This window comes from Pongo abelii, chromosome 10, assembly GCF_028885655.2.
Source record: "Pongo abelii isolate AG06213 chromosome 10, NHGRI_mPonAbe1-v2.0_pri, whole genome shotgun sequence".
In the NCBI taxonomy this organism is placed as follows: Eukaryota; Metazoa; Chordata; class Mammalia; order Primates; family Hominidae; genus Pongo; species Pongo abelii.
The window spans coordinates 112,910,891-112,926,731 of NC_071995.2; the positions used below are offsets into that span (position 1 = coordinate 112,910,891).

General features: G+C 43.7%; 2 long non-coding RNA genes across 2 annotated transcripts in view; one reads left to right on the forward strand and one right to left on the reverse strand.

Moving 5' to 3' along the window:
• Positions 1–2,588: 2,588 nt before the first annotated feature.
• Positions 2,589–12,989, reverse strand: LOC129049229 (uncharacterized). The gene is made up of 3 exons (XR_008512148.1): positions 12,922–12,989; positions 3,672–3,770; positions 2,589–3,247 (listed from the first exon to the last, which is right to left on the reverse strand). It is a non-coding gene; the product is annotated as an uncharacterized LOC129049229 (long non-coding RNA).
• LOC129049228 (uncharacterized) overlaps positions 7,247–15,841 on the forward strand; it is an 87,539-nt gene continuing 78,944 nt past the window's right edge. Inside the window, exons 1-2 of the long non-coding RNA XR_008512145.1 lie at positions 7,247–7,480; positions 9,000–10,543. This is a non-coding gene — a long non-coding RNA (uncharacterized LOC129049228). The remainder of the gene's footprint in view (positions 7,481–8,999; positions 10,544–15,841) is intronic.

The window sequence follows — 15,841 nt, forward strand, 5'->3', positions numbered from 1 at the left end:
GTGGACTCAGCACATCCGAGTCAAGAAAGTGCCGTCCCCTCCAGAGTCATGGGCCATAGTCCCAGGGGAAAATCCTACCAAAATAAAGCTAAGAAGAATTTAACTCTTTCATCTATTCTATTACTCTTCTTTCCTCACTCTATTGCTGACCGTCTATAGTTATTAATATAACCAAGACAATTTTGCCTCAAACTATTGCATTTGATGCTTGCCTTGTTATATCCTGTGGGGACTTGTCAAGTCAAAGACAGCTCTCTACTTCAGAAAAGTACCTCTGTCCCTCCTGGCTCTCCTCAGACTGGGCATTAGTGAATTGAGACCATTTAATCTGGGGAGATTTCGATAAAGACCCCAGTGCCAACCAGGAGTCTTGCCTCCCCGATGTAGAGCTTTTGTGCCGTAGTTGGTCTGACATTCTGTGGATCACCAAACAGCAAGGAATGACTGCCCCAGTTTGTAATTTCTTAAAATCATACATTCATTTTACCAAAGGGACAGCCCCCACTAACTGTCAGCTAAACCAGTGCAATCCTATACAGGTTATTATATCTCAAGCCCCCAAAGTTCTTCCCGTTTAAGTTGGTTCCCTTCTTTAAGTCAGTTTTATGGTATTGGGGCTGAGGTTTCGGGGACAGACCCTATTGGATTCTTTGAAATGTGTTTCTTTGATCCCCTGCCACCTGCGCCTTCCTCTAAGCCTCCTTCCAAAACCTCTTACAACTGAACCATTGTTCCTTCTCTAACAAGGCCAAGATAGTGACGGTAGAAGTTAAAGACTTAAAACTTTGGCAATTGAGACAGGATACCAAGATACAAATGCCTGGTTGGAATGGATCAGATATTCCAACCGCACATTAAACAAAAGCAATTGTTATGCCTCTGTACATCACAGGCCAGAGGCCCAGATTGTCCCCTTTCCACTAGGGTTGTCCTCCAGTTGACCAGGTGTGGGCTGCATGGTAGCTCTTTTCCAGGATTCTACAGCCTAGGGTAACAAGTCGTGCCAAGCTGTCTCTCTGCTATATCCTGAAGTCTGACACCCTGCGGGTCAGCCCCTGAGGACCATCCAGCTTCTATATCCCAGCACCAAGTTCACTTTGTGTCTCTCATGACAGGGAAGAAACTTAGCATTCCTTGGGGACCTGAGGGGATGCAGTGAGCTTAAGAATTTTCAAGAGCTTATCAATCAGCCCTTGTTCACCCCCAAGCGGATGTGTGGTGGTATTGAGGTGGACCTTTACTGGACACTCTGCTAAATACCTGGAGTGGCACTTGTACTTTAGTCCAATTGGCTATCCCTTTCACCCTGGCATTTCATCAACCAGAGGAAGGAAAAATAAGACATTGTAAAGTGAGAGAAGCCCCTTATGGGTCTTTTGACTCTCATATCGATTTAGACGCAACTGGAATCCCACAGGGAATACCAGATCAATTTAAAGCCCAAAATCAAATAGCTGCAGAATTTGAGTCAATATTTTGGTGGTAACAAATATTTAGATTGGATAAACTACATCTATTACAACCAACAGCAATTAACTACACTAGAGTTGCTGTTAAAAGAATAGCTGAGCAATTAGGGGCTATTAGCCAGATGGTTTGGGAAAATAGGATAGGCTTAGCCATGACATTAGCAGGAAGAGGAGGAGTTTGCATCATGATTAAAACTCAATGTTGCACCTTCATCCCAAACACCACCACCCCTAATGGAAGTATAACAAAGGCATTGCAAGGTCTGACTGCTCTATCCAATGAGTTAGCCAGCAACTCAGGGGTAAATGACCCATTTACAGGATTGCTAGAAAAGTGGTTTGGTAAATGGAAAGGAATAATAGCCTCAATTCTTACCTCCCTCACAGCTGTAATAAGTATACTTATTCTTGTCGGGTGCTGTGTCATACCATGTATCCGTGGGTTGGTGCAGAGGCTCACAGAAACATCACTTATTAAACCTCCCTTAACTATCCTCCACCTTATCCAGAGAAGCTTCTTTTGGAAAAATCAAGCAGAATGACTAAGCCAAGACATGTTAAACAAGTTTGGAGAGAAACAGCTATAAAGAAATGCAAGAGGGGCTGTTAGAGATGAGTTCTAAATTTCTCTTCAAAGAATGTCAGTATGTTCAATTCTTTGCGTTCTACTTTTAAACTTAACTTCCTTGTGAAGCAACCTTTTTCAATCACCGCCCCCGTCTCCACCCTGGCTCACTCCGGGTTACCTGCTCATTCTCCACCCTCATTCTGGTTACCTGCTTATTCTCCACCCTCATTCTGGTTACCTGCTTATTCTCCACCCTGACTCATTCCGATTTCCTTCTCTGCCTTAACCATTTTTTCCCACCAAACCACTCACCCCATCACTCTTTAAATTAGCCAATCAGAATTAGTTTAGCCTGTGCGGTCTAACCCTAGCCAATAGGGGTACGACACAGCAGAAGGGGCCATGTGTGTCAGGAATAAGAACCCCTTCCCCTCCCTTGTCCAAGTGTATGCTCACCACTGCTCCATCTGTGATGGTACACCCTTCTCTAGAAGTAAATTGCCTTGTTGAGGATTAAAAAGAAAATTTAATATTTGAGTGCTATTTCTTTTGCGGCACCAAAACTTTATTTATAACATTATGACTGCTATTAGCATCACAGATTTGTAGGAGGAATACTACTGTGTGACACTGTCCAGGCTGGAAGTAGGAATGTTATTTGGAGGCATTGCCCAGATTCTCCAGTGAACTTAACTGGATTTGAAGCTGGAGGAAGACTGCCAGCATTTAGCTTCTCCCAGCATTCAGAGGAGGAAGGATGGGTTAAAGAGAGCTCCATGTGACAGCCCTGGAGATGGGCTGCTTGAATTGCTTCTCAAGGCAAGCCTTGGCATTCAGCTGTAGGACGGCAGATAGCTGCGGTGCCTCTGGCATCCATCGCAGCACTTGTCTTGTCACCGTGGTCTCCCCAAGCAAATCCAGCTGACGATTGAGCACAGTAGGGGTAGTAGTGCCTGGCCATTTCTGCCCAGAGCAGCACAGCTTTGAGCAGTCTTTGGAGCACATCACTGGGGCTTCAGACCTTATATCTGCATCATGACCCAAGGCTCTCCTTGTCTGCTTCCTCTCCTTTAATCCTACATAGGCTTCACCCAACATCCGGAGAAAGTGTCCACACTAACACCTGGGTCCTGCAGTAAGCAGTTGCTAGCACAAATCAATGTACTTCCCAGGGAGAAATTGGGGTGGTAGGGTGCAGTACACAAGAGATCTGAGTATGCACAAGTGTGTATAAAAGGTTTCAGATGCAACACCAGTTGTAGCCTTATGCCAAGCCTCCCTCCATCCCATTGATTTCATGCCCCATTCCCCCCCCTGCCCACCTCAGGCAGGACAAGCCTGCTCAGGTAGCCACACCTTCCCAGAGAGCTCAACCCCAGCCCCTCCTGAGGAATCTTTGAAATGTAATTGCTGTCCCAGGATGTGCTGGTGCCGAACATATCAAGATGCTAAATGCTAGCATTCTTCCTTCAGCTCCAGAGCCAAAACTAATACAAACACCCCATCCCCCAAGGTATTACTCTAATTCCATCAACAGGCTGACCAGGCCTGACCCCATCGTGGGACCCCTCTGACTTATGGCCTTACCAACAGAGGCAGTGTCTTGAGACCTGAGCTAGATACCTGGTACCTACCCGGGAGGAAAGTGGTTCAAGGGATGAGCAGCCACCCCAGACCTGCAGCTGGAAGTGCCATGGTCATCCTCAGGGAAGAGCCTTAAGCTGAGGGATTTGCTGGGTGGAAGGAAGAGAACAGAATCAAGCTGTTTAGGGTGGACACACATTACTTCTTGCATTGCCCTTTTCCCAAGTTAGCTGACTTGGGAAGAGGAAAAATCAATTCTAAATTGTTAGTAGCATGAAATGGAGGTAGTATGAGGTCTTATCCCCTATGCTACTCAGCTGACAAGCTCTGCTTTTTATTTTAGCAATATCATGAGAGGATTGAACAGAGTTCCCACTAGGAAAAATGATAGGATCTTTAGCTTTAGAGTAAATCATATGCATAGAGGAAAGTATAGATTAGTACAGAACATGATGAATTTCAAAGTGAACCCTCAAGTCCAGCCATAATTACACAAGTCACCCTATGTTGATTAGTTTAAGATCTGCTTTCCAGAAGCCTGTCCCATAAGCTTTCCTCCTGCATGCAGAGAAATCTCACCTAGTACACCTATCCTTTTATGAGGTTTTAAACTACCTGATAGGGGATGATCCCAGCACATGGAGCCAGAGCTGGCTGCAACCCAGGGTCCTTTGGATTAGTAGATGATGATTGCTAACTAGATTGAAGGGTAATCCTGTCCTCACTTCCATGTTTCATTTCTATCACGTGTGCTATTGATGCCAGACAGTTTGCTCTTAACTATGGATCTAAATAAATCCAGGTTCAAATCCCATCTCTACCTCTATTTTAAAACAAGTGCTAGGCCCATTTTAAAGTTAAACTGAGCTTAAGAGCTACATCTATTCTCTAGAAGTCTTTGAGGTATGCTTGGTTACAGTGCTGGATAGAAAGACCACATGGGTACCCTGTGCATTCCCATCATAGGGTCCACTCTGGGACCTAGATGGAAGTTACCAGATGCTCTTGGGATCCACTAGTGGGGATCTTTCCACTCAAGGAAGTGGAACTAGTGAGGGAAGGAAGTATACAAGGGTGTAAATATCACATAAAGTCCCACAGAGGGTAACTGGCTCAATTCCACAGCAGAGCCCTGGAGACAACATACATCACTTCAGTTGGCCTTGTGGGTGTGAGGGAGCTGGAGTATTCATACCCACCCCTGCATCCTTCAGTTGTTAGTTAAAAAGCACCTGATTCTCCACGTGTGCAGTCAAGGCAGCCTGAGGCCCATCCTTCAACGATAGAGCACTGGCTGTTAAGAGGCAAAGTGTTGGGAGCCAGTGGCTATGAAAATGGCAAAGAACCCAAGGGATGTAGACAGAACCCCCGGGCATCTTCTGTACCCACAAAGAACAAGCCCTAGAGATAGGAGATACTTCCAAGATGCTAATTTCTGTTAATGAAGCAGCTGTCCCAGGATTGAGTTCAGATCCCTGCACCTTCAGCCTTTTAAGCCATAGTTTCGCCTGCTCACATGCAGCTTTCTTTCATTGTACAGAGAACCAGTCGGAGAACTACGTTCCCGTGAGAACTGAGAAAAACCAGGAATATTCTCACTGCATTGAGAATATCACAGTTAATTTTTGATCTCTTGTCCACAAGGGGCTTTAATGTAGTAGTGGGGACAGGAGGTATAGAGTCGATGGCAGTCACAGCAGCAGAACAGAAAAGAACTTAAGCAGGAAGAGGCCCCAGCAGGAGACTATCAATGATGGCAGCAATGGTGGTGAGATCGGATAGGACAACTGTATCAGGCACAATGTGGAGGGAATCTCCTTATGACTAAGTCAGGAAGGAAGACCACAGTAAAAATAGAGGCTCTAAGTATGCAGGGGCCACCCTAGTGCAGGGGGTTCCAATGGTAGGGAGGATCATATACATTTCTGATACCAGAAAGGGTCAATCTTCCTCTCTATAGTTGAACACAGGCCAAAAATAGGCTGACAGCAGGATCTCTGAGTGGGTGTGCTGATTATTTGGTTTGCCTCCAGAGATCTAGCCTATCATTTTTTACTCTGTCCTGTGCTCAGAGAGGATCACCTGTTTGCCTTCACCTGGAAGACAGGGCAAGAGAGTGAGTAGATGTAGTCAATGAGAGGCACCAGCAGGTGACGATGGAAAGACAAGTGGAGGGAGGGTAGTCAGTTGCCTTCTCCCCAGCCAGGGGCCACTTCCCTTTATGACTTCGGCTTCCATAATAACAGCTCAGTCAGGCCCAGGAGCACTGGTTACTTCTCTGTCCTCTCAGCTCTGGGAGGGTTGGGGTGCTCATGAAGCCCTGAGACAGTAGAGGGACATGCCCCAACCTCTTGTTAGTTCCCTCAACCCTGCCCATGCCTATGGGTAATCAGAGATGGATTCTGTCTCCAGTTAGGATCCCGATAGTGGTATTTGTGTGGGGGATTCCATGCAAATGGTGTGTGGACAGGTGGTGAGTTGACTATGAGAAGGTCAGCTCACAGGCCAGTAGACTTCCTGATGCACAGCACACCACTGCATGAAGTAACTGGGACTCAAGCTTCCTTCTTCCAACTCAATCAGGATATGAGAGCTTTGGTACATGGTGACAGTGTTCAGGAATCAGATCCATGGAGAGAAAGATAGCTTCATATATCAAAGTGGAGATGTCCTTGTAAGAAATGATATCTTTGGAGGGTCAGCCCTTCCCTGAGAACTTCTTCACTCTGTCCTGTGTTCAGAGAGGATCACCTGCTTGTCTTCACCTGGAAGACAGGACAAGAGAGCAAGTAGATGTAGTCAATGAGAGGCACCAGCAGGTGATAGAAAGTGGAGGAGGTTGGGTAGTCAGTCACCTTCTCCCCAGCCAGGGACCACTTCTCTTTTTGACTTCAGCTTCCATGACAACAGCTCAGTCAGGAGGATTCCAGAAGCCTGTTACCAGAAGCACTGGTTACTTCCCCTGTCCTCTCAGCTCTGGGAAGTGTGAGGTTGTCATGAAGTCCTGAGACAGCAGAGGGACACACCAACTTCTCTTATTAGTTCCCTCAACCCTTCTCATGCCTATTGGTAATCAGAGACTGATTTTGTCTCCAGTTAGGATCCTGATCGAGGTGTTTGTATGGGGGATTCCATGCAGATGGTGTATAGAGAGAAGATAGACACAAGTTGAGTTGACTATTATGAGAAGGTCAGCTCACAGGCCAGTAGACTTCCTGATGAAGGACAGAACATCACTGCATGAAGTAACTGGGACTCAAAGCTTCCTTCTTCCCACTTGATCAGGATATAAGAGCTTCAGCCCATAAGGACAGTGTTCAGGAATCAGATCCAAGGAGAGAAAGACAACTTCATGTATCAGATTGAAGTGGATATGTCCTTGTAAGAAATGACATCTTTAGAGGGTAGGCCCTTCCCTGAGAACTTCTTCACCATGTCCTGTGCTCAGAGAGGATCACCTGTTTGTCTTCATCTGGAAGACAGGGCAAGAGAGTGAGTAGATGTAGTCAATGAGAGGCATCAGCAGGTGATGGAGGGACAAGTGAAAGGAGGTTAGTCAGTTGCCTTCTCCCTCAGCCAGGGGCCACTTCCCTTTATGACTTCAGCTTCCATGATAACAGCTCAGTCAGGCCCAGGAGCACTGGTTACTTCCCCTGTCCTCTCAGCTCTGGGAGGGATTGGGTGGTCATGAAGTCCTGAGAGAGCAGAGGGACACACCAACTTCTCTTGTTGGTTCCCTCAACCCTGCCCATACCTATGCATAATCAGAGATGGATTCACTCTCCAGTTAGGATCCTGATCAAGGTATTTGTACGGGGGATTCCATGCAGATGGTGTATAGAGAGAAGATAGACACAAGGTGAGTTGACTATTATGAGAAGGTCAGCTCACAGGCCAGTAGACTTCCTGATGAAGGACAGAACACCATTGCATGAAGTAACTGGGACTCAAAGCTACCTTCTTCCCACTTGACCAGGGTATAAGAGCTTTGGTCCACAAGGACAGGTTCAGGAATCAGATCCAAAGAAAGAAAGACAACTTCATGTATCAGACTGAAGTGGAGATGTCCTTATGAGAAATGACATTGTTAGAAGTTATCAGGGAAGAGCAGACCCTCCCCAGTGAGGGCTCACATTCATGCCCCTTTGGCAAAACCAAGTTGACCACACTTATCCCAGTAATCCATCCTGGAAAGGCCTTTGGGCAGAGATAGAGAGCATTTTGCTTAGAAATCTACTTTCAGACCCACTGAGGGCCATTCCAGAGCCCCACAGGACAGGACAGAAGACAGCCCAGGTTTCCATAGAGGGGACTGAGCTCACTCAGGTGAAGGATCCCACTACCAGGAACTTGGTTGTATAGTCTCAGGAGTATCTTGGTTGAATTCCACTGCATCACATAGGGATGATCAGAACTTGAAGTCCCTGTACCTAAGGTTTTTATTTCTGTTCCTTCTGTCTCTATGAGGACCCAGGAACCAAGAATTATTTAAGCAGGGTCTAGTTCCCTATTTCTAGAGAATTATACTACCCCCACAAAAACTTCTGAGACCGCAGAATTTTAAATAGTGACTGTTTAACATTTATTGTCAACTAAACCCACTCTCATTAGCAAGGGCCAAGAAATTGCCATTGAAGAACACATTCAGTTTGATACTTCTCACTAGCAGAAGAGGCTAGATAATACCAAGCCTTTAAAATCCTTGAACCGCAGTCACAACTGCAGGTTTGAATACAATGCTTCTCTTATGATCACTTGCAAGAGCATACAAAGTCTCAAGCCACCTAATTGCCAACAGAGGGAAGACAACATACCCTTCGACTCTTGTTCTATGGCTTCAGATGGTAGGACACATTCATCCACTTTGGGACCATTCCTTGACTTCAGATGTGGTTGACTCCTGGTCAATTTTCCCATTTGTTCTCTAGTGAACTCTCATTCCCCTTCAACTTGAAGGGCAGTGACTAAACATTCCACAGATGAAGCCGAGTTTTACTTTGAAGTATGCTAGCATTTGCATTTACACCATCACTATTGGTAGTACTTTATTGTGGTATAGAAAGTCGTCATAATTCCTGCTGTCTATAGCACCTACTATCTATAGCACCATTGTGTACTGTACACAGATACCTAATTAGTACATTAAATGTTATTTAGGAAAACAATGCTTGTTTTGAGTTCCTTCAATTGTCATGTGTTTTAAGAGGGTTTTAGGTTAGCTGGGATTGCATTATTTTCCCCATCTAAAACTTTGGATAGCAGGAGTCCATATCCCACTTTCAAGGATAAATTAGAAGAGATGCATGTAAACACATTTGACATTTGCAGAAGCCATGTTGGAACACATAATCTCATCTTCATTTTGATCTTAAGTATAGGTCAGAAGAAGATTATTCCAGCCCAAGAAACCTCTGTGGTCTAAAGGGTACACTAACAGGACTACTGGGGAGCTGTGCTCTTTATGGGGAGTGAAGATCATTTTGTTGGTTGCTTTTTGGGTGTTCTGCAATGAGAAGATTCAGACTTGTCAAAGGCTGGCCAGCAGAAGCTTGGCAAAGGCTCTTTAGGATTTCATGCTGCTGCCTGAGGGTGGAGGACATTGCTGATTAGTGTCAGAGCTAGCTCCCCACAAAAAGGATACCAAGCTGGGAAATGAGAACTCGGTTCCCTTGGCATCTTTAGTCAGTCTCTGGTAAATAAAAACTTGGTGAAATGGTCATTGACTGCAGTCCTGCACCATGATTTTCCTCTGGGGACTCAGTGGGCTTTATTGGCTTCTGTTTCATGCATAACATAGGTGATGAAAGAGTCCAGGCCCAGCCTGGAAATCCTAAGATGCATAGGTCCACATCAACGGGACACAGGTAACAGCAAAGCTGGCAGATTGCGACATTGACAGAGCTGGGTTTAGAGACGATAAACTTGTTCTTTGGAAACTAGAACTTAGAACTGGCTTCAGTGCTGAACATGCCTAGAGGTATGAGTTCCTATGAATGAAGGGTAAGAATGGGACAAGTATGGTGGCCCATCTGTCCTTACAGGGATCTCATAGCCAAGGACTGGATTTGAACCGGTCTGTCTCCAGCTATGTTTTAGAGGCTGAGGACTGTGCCCGTCATCTCTTAGAGCTTCTCTCTGGGCCACTGGCTTGAAGGGCACATCTCAGGGAAAAAGGTCAGTGTGATTCCCTTATTTCTTTGTGGAAAGACCTCAGTAGCCAAAGGTGTTTGCCTGCGTTATTTGTCTGAACAGGATCTTCTCTAGGACAGCTACGTCCACAGGACAGCACCAAGAGTTACTCTGCATGCTTATAGTCCCTGCTTATGAACAGAAACAGAGGCAATATTCACATGAAAGCTCAAATGTGGATCTCTCCTACCATAGTCACGTCTTCACAAGCTGACAGTCCTCTCAATTCTGAGATTTGTTATTCAGTCTTTTCCCAATAGGATCTACAAAGTACCTCTTGACCATTTATCATGCATGGAACCAACATGCCAAATTCCTCAATAACTGATTCCAGCCTAGGATCACACTCACTGACTAGCTCCACCAATTCTTACAATTCATTCAGGCTCTGCTACAAGCATACAGCTTTGCTAGAAGTGGATTTCTGCTAGGAAATTTCATGCTACTGAGAGGTTGTGTGGCAGAGCCATGTTGCCATTCTTCCAGCATGACTTGATAGCTAAGTTGAACACTATCCCAAGGAGATGCCTCCTTGACAACTTACACTACCAAGTGAATCATAATCCTGACCCTGGAGACTGCTATAATGGGCTCCTGTGAGAGTTCTATTTGTAGAACCCAGAATTCACAAAGGAACATCAACATATCCAAAAGACAAGTTTCAATGAACAGATTCTCAGCAAAAGGACTCTAAGGATGCAGAGAAAGAGAAATGGCCCAATCTGGGAAGGAGGTATGTAGAAGAGTGTTACTATAGCAGGACGCTCACTTGAACTTGGGTTGTGTGTGAGTTCCCACAACTCTGTGGTGAGAATGACTCATTGTGCCCAAGTCACTTGTGCAAACAATGCGGTATATGAACACCTTTTCTTGGAGTTCAGAATTTGAATATGTACTAAAGCAGAGGATGCCTATTGTGGCTAGACCTCAATTAAAACCTTAGGTGCTGAGTTTCTAACAGGCTTCCCTGGCAGAAGACACATCATGAGTTTTACTCATAGCTGAGGAGTTAAGCCTTGGTGACCGCACTGGGAGAAGGCACTCAAGCTTATGTTTTCTTCCAGACCTTGCCCCAGTGCCTTTTCTCTTAGCTGATTGTGCTTTGGATCTTTCATTGTATAAGTAATAGCCATCAGTACAGCCACGGCTGTACTGAGAGTCCTACTTGTGAATCATTGACACTGGGTACAGTGGAGATCCCAACACAGCGGGTACCTAATTTTGGCCTGGAAACAGTATAATCTCAATTTCTAAAGGACTACATACATTTTGGTAAGTATATATAATGTGTAACTAGGAAGGACTAAAGACCCTGGTATCTATTCCTAAAGATTTGCTATCCCTGTTTAAGGGTAAATGTTTCTTCATATTCCTTGGTATGAGATGCCTCTCCCCATTCTTGCCAGCCTGGATTTTTTTTTTTTTTTTTCTTGAGGTGGAGTTTTGCTCTCGTTGCCCAGGCTGGAGTGCAATGGCACGATCTCAGCTCACTGCAACCTCCGCCTCCTGGGTTCGAGCAATTCTCCTGCCCCAGTCTCCCGAGTAGCTGGGATTATAGGCATGCACCACCACACCTGGCTAATTTTTTGTATTTTTAGTAGAGATGGGGTTTCTCCATGTTGGTCAGGCTGGTCTCAAACTCCTGACCTCAGGTGATCCGCCTGCCTCGGCCTTCCAAAGTGCTGGGATTAAAGATGTGAGCCACCGTGCCCAGCTGCCTGCATTCTTTTTAAACCAGTGTGACAAATGTATCCAATGTTTTATATGAGAACATGCACTTCCTTGTGTTTGCTGTCCATTTGTGTTGTCTCGAAAATTTCTCATATTTGTACATTTTTTTCCCTTAATGCCACTAATAGGCCAAGTGTTCAGTTTGCTCTTTTATGTTTAAAAGGCAAGGTGCTTAACCAAAGACTAGCTTATTCTATTTAATATAGCATTTTTGTTACACCACCTAGTTCTGTTAGCTGCTCTAACCTCAGCTCTGACATACTGGAAAAAGTTCTGCAGCTACAGCTTGTAAGCAGTAATGAAAGGGAATTGAGTATATCAACTCCAAATTTGAGTGTTAGAATTCTAGGTCATTGTTACTAAGAGTTGTACATTTACATAGATATCTAGTCTAATTCTTATTATCATTATGGAGCGACTTCATACCTGGTAATACTCCTTGCTCCAAGGTGTTTTGGTATTGACATAGCCATCCAGCTTTCTTCCGACCTGCGTTAGCATGGTGTATCTTCCCATCATTAACCATTTGTGTCTTTGGATAAAGACCCAACCATAGGCTGCCTACAAGAAACTTATTTTTATGAACTTTGATGATCCATGCACTTTAGTAGTGCTATTTGGGTCATATTTATCTCATGTTTGGATTTAAGTATACCATCTATTTTTGTGTAATTTGTTTTCATTTTTTCTGCCTGCTTTTATTATCCTATCTCCTTTGTCTATTTTTTAGCTATAACTGTTTTGGTTGCTTTAGGGCTTACAGTATATGCTTAAACTCCCAGTCCACCTTGAATATGCCACTTCACATACAAGAAGCTATACTTCTTTCTCCCAGACTTTGTGCTATAGTCGTTTTACTTTTACATGTTATAAGCCCTGTGATACGCTGTTTAAACAGAGTTATCTTTAAAGTAAATTAAGTCTTGACCTACATATTTACTATTTCTGGGGATTTACTTGGCATTTTTTCCTCCTACCTGAATTTCTTTAGCATTTCTTATACCATAATAGAAGTCTGCCGATGATAAAAGATGGAAAGACAGAAGCTGAAAGAATTGTTTTGCTTTTGTGTAAGATGCACTAGGAATAAGTATGTTGTCAGATTTTCTCAGTACCTTATGGTATACCTTAGTTAAGGGAATTTTAAAAGTATAACGTATAGCAGAATGAGAAACATTTCTTTAGAAGCAATTCAAGCCAGAAGACAGTGGGCAACATTTTCAATAAGATTGCTTAAAAACAAGCAACAATTCGTCATGTTTTTTGAAGTTCACTGTGCTCCTGGGATCTGTGGGTTTATGGTTTTCATGAAGTTTGGAACATTTTGGTCAGTTTTTGTCCCTCCCCTGCCCTTCGGGGACTCCAATTATAGCCACGTACCAGTGTTTCACTCCATGGACCATGTATAAGATGGTGTTCCCGTAAGATTAGTGGAGCTGAAAATTCCTGTTGCCTAGTGATGCCGTAGCTGTCACAATGTTGTAAGTGCAATGTGTTACTCATGTTTGCAGCAATGCTGATGTAAACAAACCTAATATACTGCCAGTCATCTGAAAGTATAGCATACAGTTATGTACAATACATGATAATTCAGTGATTGCTTACTGGTTTATCTACTATTTGAGTATTTCCTTCTACATATCAAGTTAACTAAGACAGACACAGGCAGGTCCTTTGGGAGGCATTCCAGAAGGATGCATTGTTATCATAGGAGATGACAGCCCCATCCATGTTACTGCCTCTGAAGATCTTCTAGTGGGACAAGGTGTAGAGGTAGGGAACAGTGCTGTTGGTGATCCTGACCCCATGTAGGCCTGGGCTACTTTGTGTGCTTACATCTTAGCTTAACGAAGGTCTAAAGGGTAAATAGAAACAAGCTTATAGAATAAGGATAAAGACATTCTTGTATGTATGTACAGTGTTTTAAGCTAAGTATTACCAAAATTTCAGTTACAGTTAAGGAATTTAAGTTAAAGATAATTTGGTACTAAAGTTTTATGAAGTTAGTGTAGCTTAAGTATATTATGTTTATGAAGGCTACAGTAGTGTACAGTATCATCCCAGGTCTTTACATTCACTGACTCACAGCAGCTTCCAGTCCTGCAGGCACCATTCATGGTAAGTGCCCTATACAAGTATACGTTATCCTTTACACCCTATTTTTACTATACTTTAAGATGAAAATAATGTTGTGTTACAGCTGCCTATGGTATTCAGTAATATGCCACAAGGTTTGTAGCCTAGGAGCAGGCCATATCATATAGCCTGGGTGTGAGTAAGCTATACTATCTAGCTTGACATAAGTCACTAGTCTTGTCTTTCAAAGCTTTCATGCTTCCATTTAACATGTTCAGTCTTCTTTCTCGAACATATGGGATTGTAGGTATGTGTTTTAGTGTCCCTGTTCTAATTATGATTTCTAGACCTGTTTTTATTGATCTTATGAGTTGTACTTTTATAATTTAGAGATGAGGTCTCATTCTGTCTTCCAGGCTGGGGTGCCGTGGTACAATCATAGCTCTCTGTGGCCCTAAATTCTTGGGCTCAAGCAACCCTCCTGCCTCAGACTAAGTAGCTAGGCTATAGGCACATACCACCAGGCCCAGCTAAGTTTTAAAGATTTGGAGAGATGAGGTCTCAATATGTTGGCTCAGGCTGGTCTCAAACTCCCAGCCTCAAGCAATCCATCTGCCTCAGCCTCCCAAAAGTGTTGGGATTACAGGCATGAGCCAACACACCCAGTCATGAGTTGTATTTTCTTGATTCTCCATACGCCTGGACATTTGATTGGATGCCCAAAATTGTGACTTTGGATATTTTTGTATTTCTAGAATTATTCTTATACCTTATTCTAAGATAGTTACTTGGTCAGCTAGATCCTTTTGAGCCTTGCTTTTAGGCTTCATCAGGATTAGGATAGCCTCTAGTGCAGGACTTATTCCATTACTGAGGCAACATCTTTGAGTACTTTGTCCTATGTCCCATGAGTTAGGTTTCTATTCTGGATGCCAAGAATAAAATTATTTCAAGTGCTATGTGAGTTCCAAGGATCATTTCCTTTAAGTCCCCCTTTGGGTGGTTCTTCCCTGGCCTAAGGTAGTTTCTTCACATGCATCTGGAGCTCAGCATTCAGCTGAAGATTCAAGGAGGACCCCTCCATGGGTCTCTGGGGTGTTCTGTGTGTGGCTGTCTCCTCCAGCATTCTGCCCTGCTAATTCTAGCTACCTGGGCCAGCCAGAATTCAACTCAGGGAGATTGCTAGGCTGTGTTGCCTGTGCCTGGGCTGCATTCTAGATACTCTCCAGCCAATAAACTGGGCAAGTTACAAGGTCACCTTGTCTATTTCCCCTCTTAGGCATCAGTCTTGTGCTCTTGATAGAAGACAGTTTTCAGACTCTTGGTATGTTTTATCTGTTTTTAGTTGTTTCAGGCAGGAAGATAAATCTAACCCTGTAATTCCATTTTGGCCAGGAGAAGCTTATACTTGTCTCAAGTGTTTTGAAAAATCCTTAATGGGGGTAGCTGTTGGTCATTAAGACTTTCTAGTCTGACCAGTGGTCATTATCACTGCAGTATTACTGTTATGTACTTGCTTAAAGAATGGTGGGATAAAGATGGGTAGGTTTTTGGTAGGTATTTATCAAATGGCTCTTAGACTCAGGTGAAAAGGATAAACTTAACTCCTTGATTAGATCTCAGCTGTTGGATACATTTCAGGTCTATAGGCTCAGTCTTTGGATCAATGTGATGGTCTTTGGTCTTTTCATGCAAGCAGCAGACTACCAGGCAGTGATAGGCCCACAAATCTGAGACCTGTACAACCTAGCAGACTCTTGTTACCAGTGTCCCTCCAAATTGTTATATACCTGTCTCTCCAAGGTTCTTAGGGAATGAACCCAGACTAATAAGGTCCTAGTGATGCCCACCTGAAAACCTGAGACTCCCAAATCACCTGGCTTAACAGTTTACTGCCTGAGAAATTCTTATCTGTGATTCAAAACTCCATACGAAAGTGAAACCAAGTGATTTAAAAGCAGAGTGGTTAGCAGAAGGACAGTTGTCATTTTCTCCTTAAATTATGGCGTGTTTTTCCTTTAGGCTTATAATTCTGAAATAAGGTCAATGGCCTAGAATATGCAAACAGGGTCTAAGATCATATTTTAGTAACTAACATTGTTCTGGGTGAAGTTCCTGGTTATAAGGGGTTAATCTGATCTTTAGAGATAATGCCTAAAACCATTCCGATAGAAGCAAGCATCTAAAGGTTTTTCTGGCTGATCACAAGCTCCGATAAAAGCAA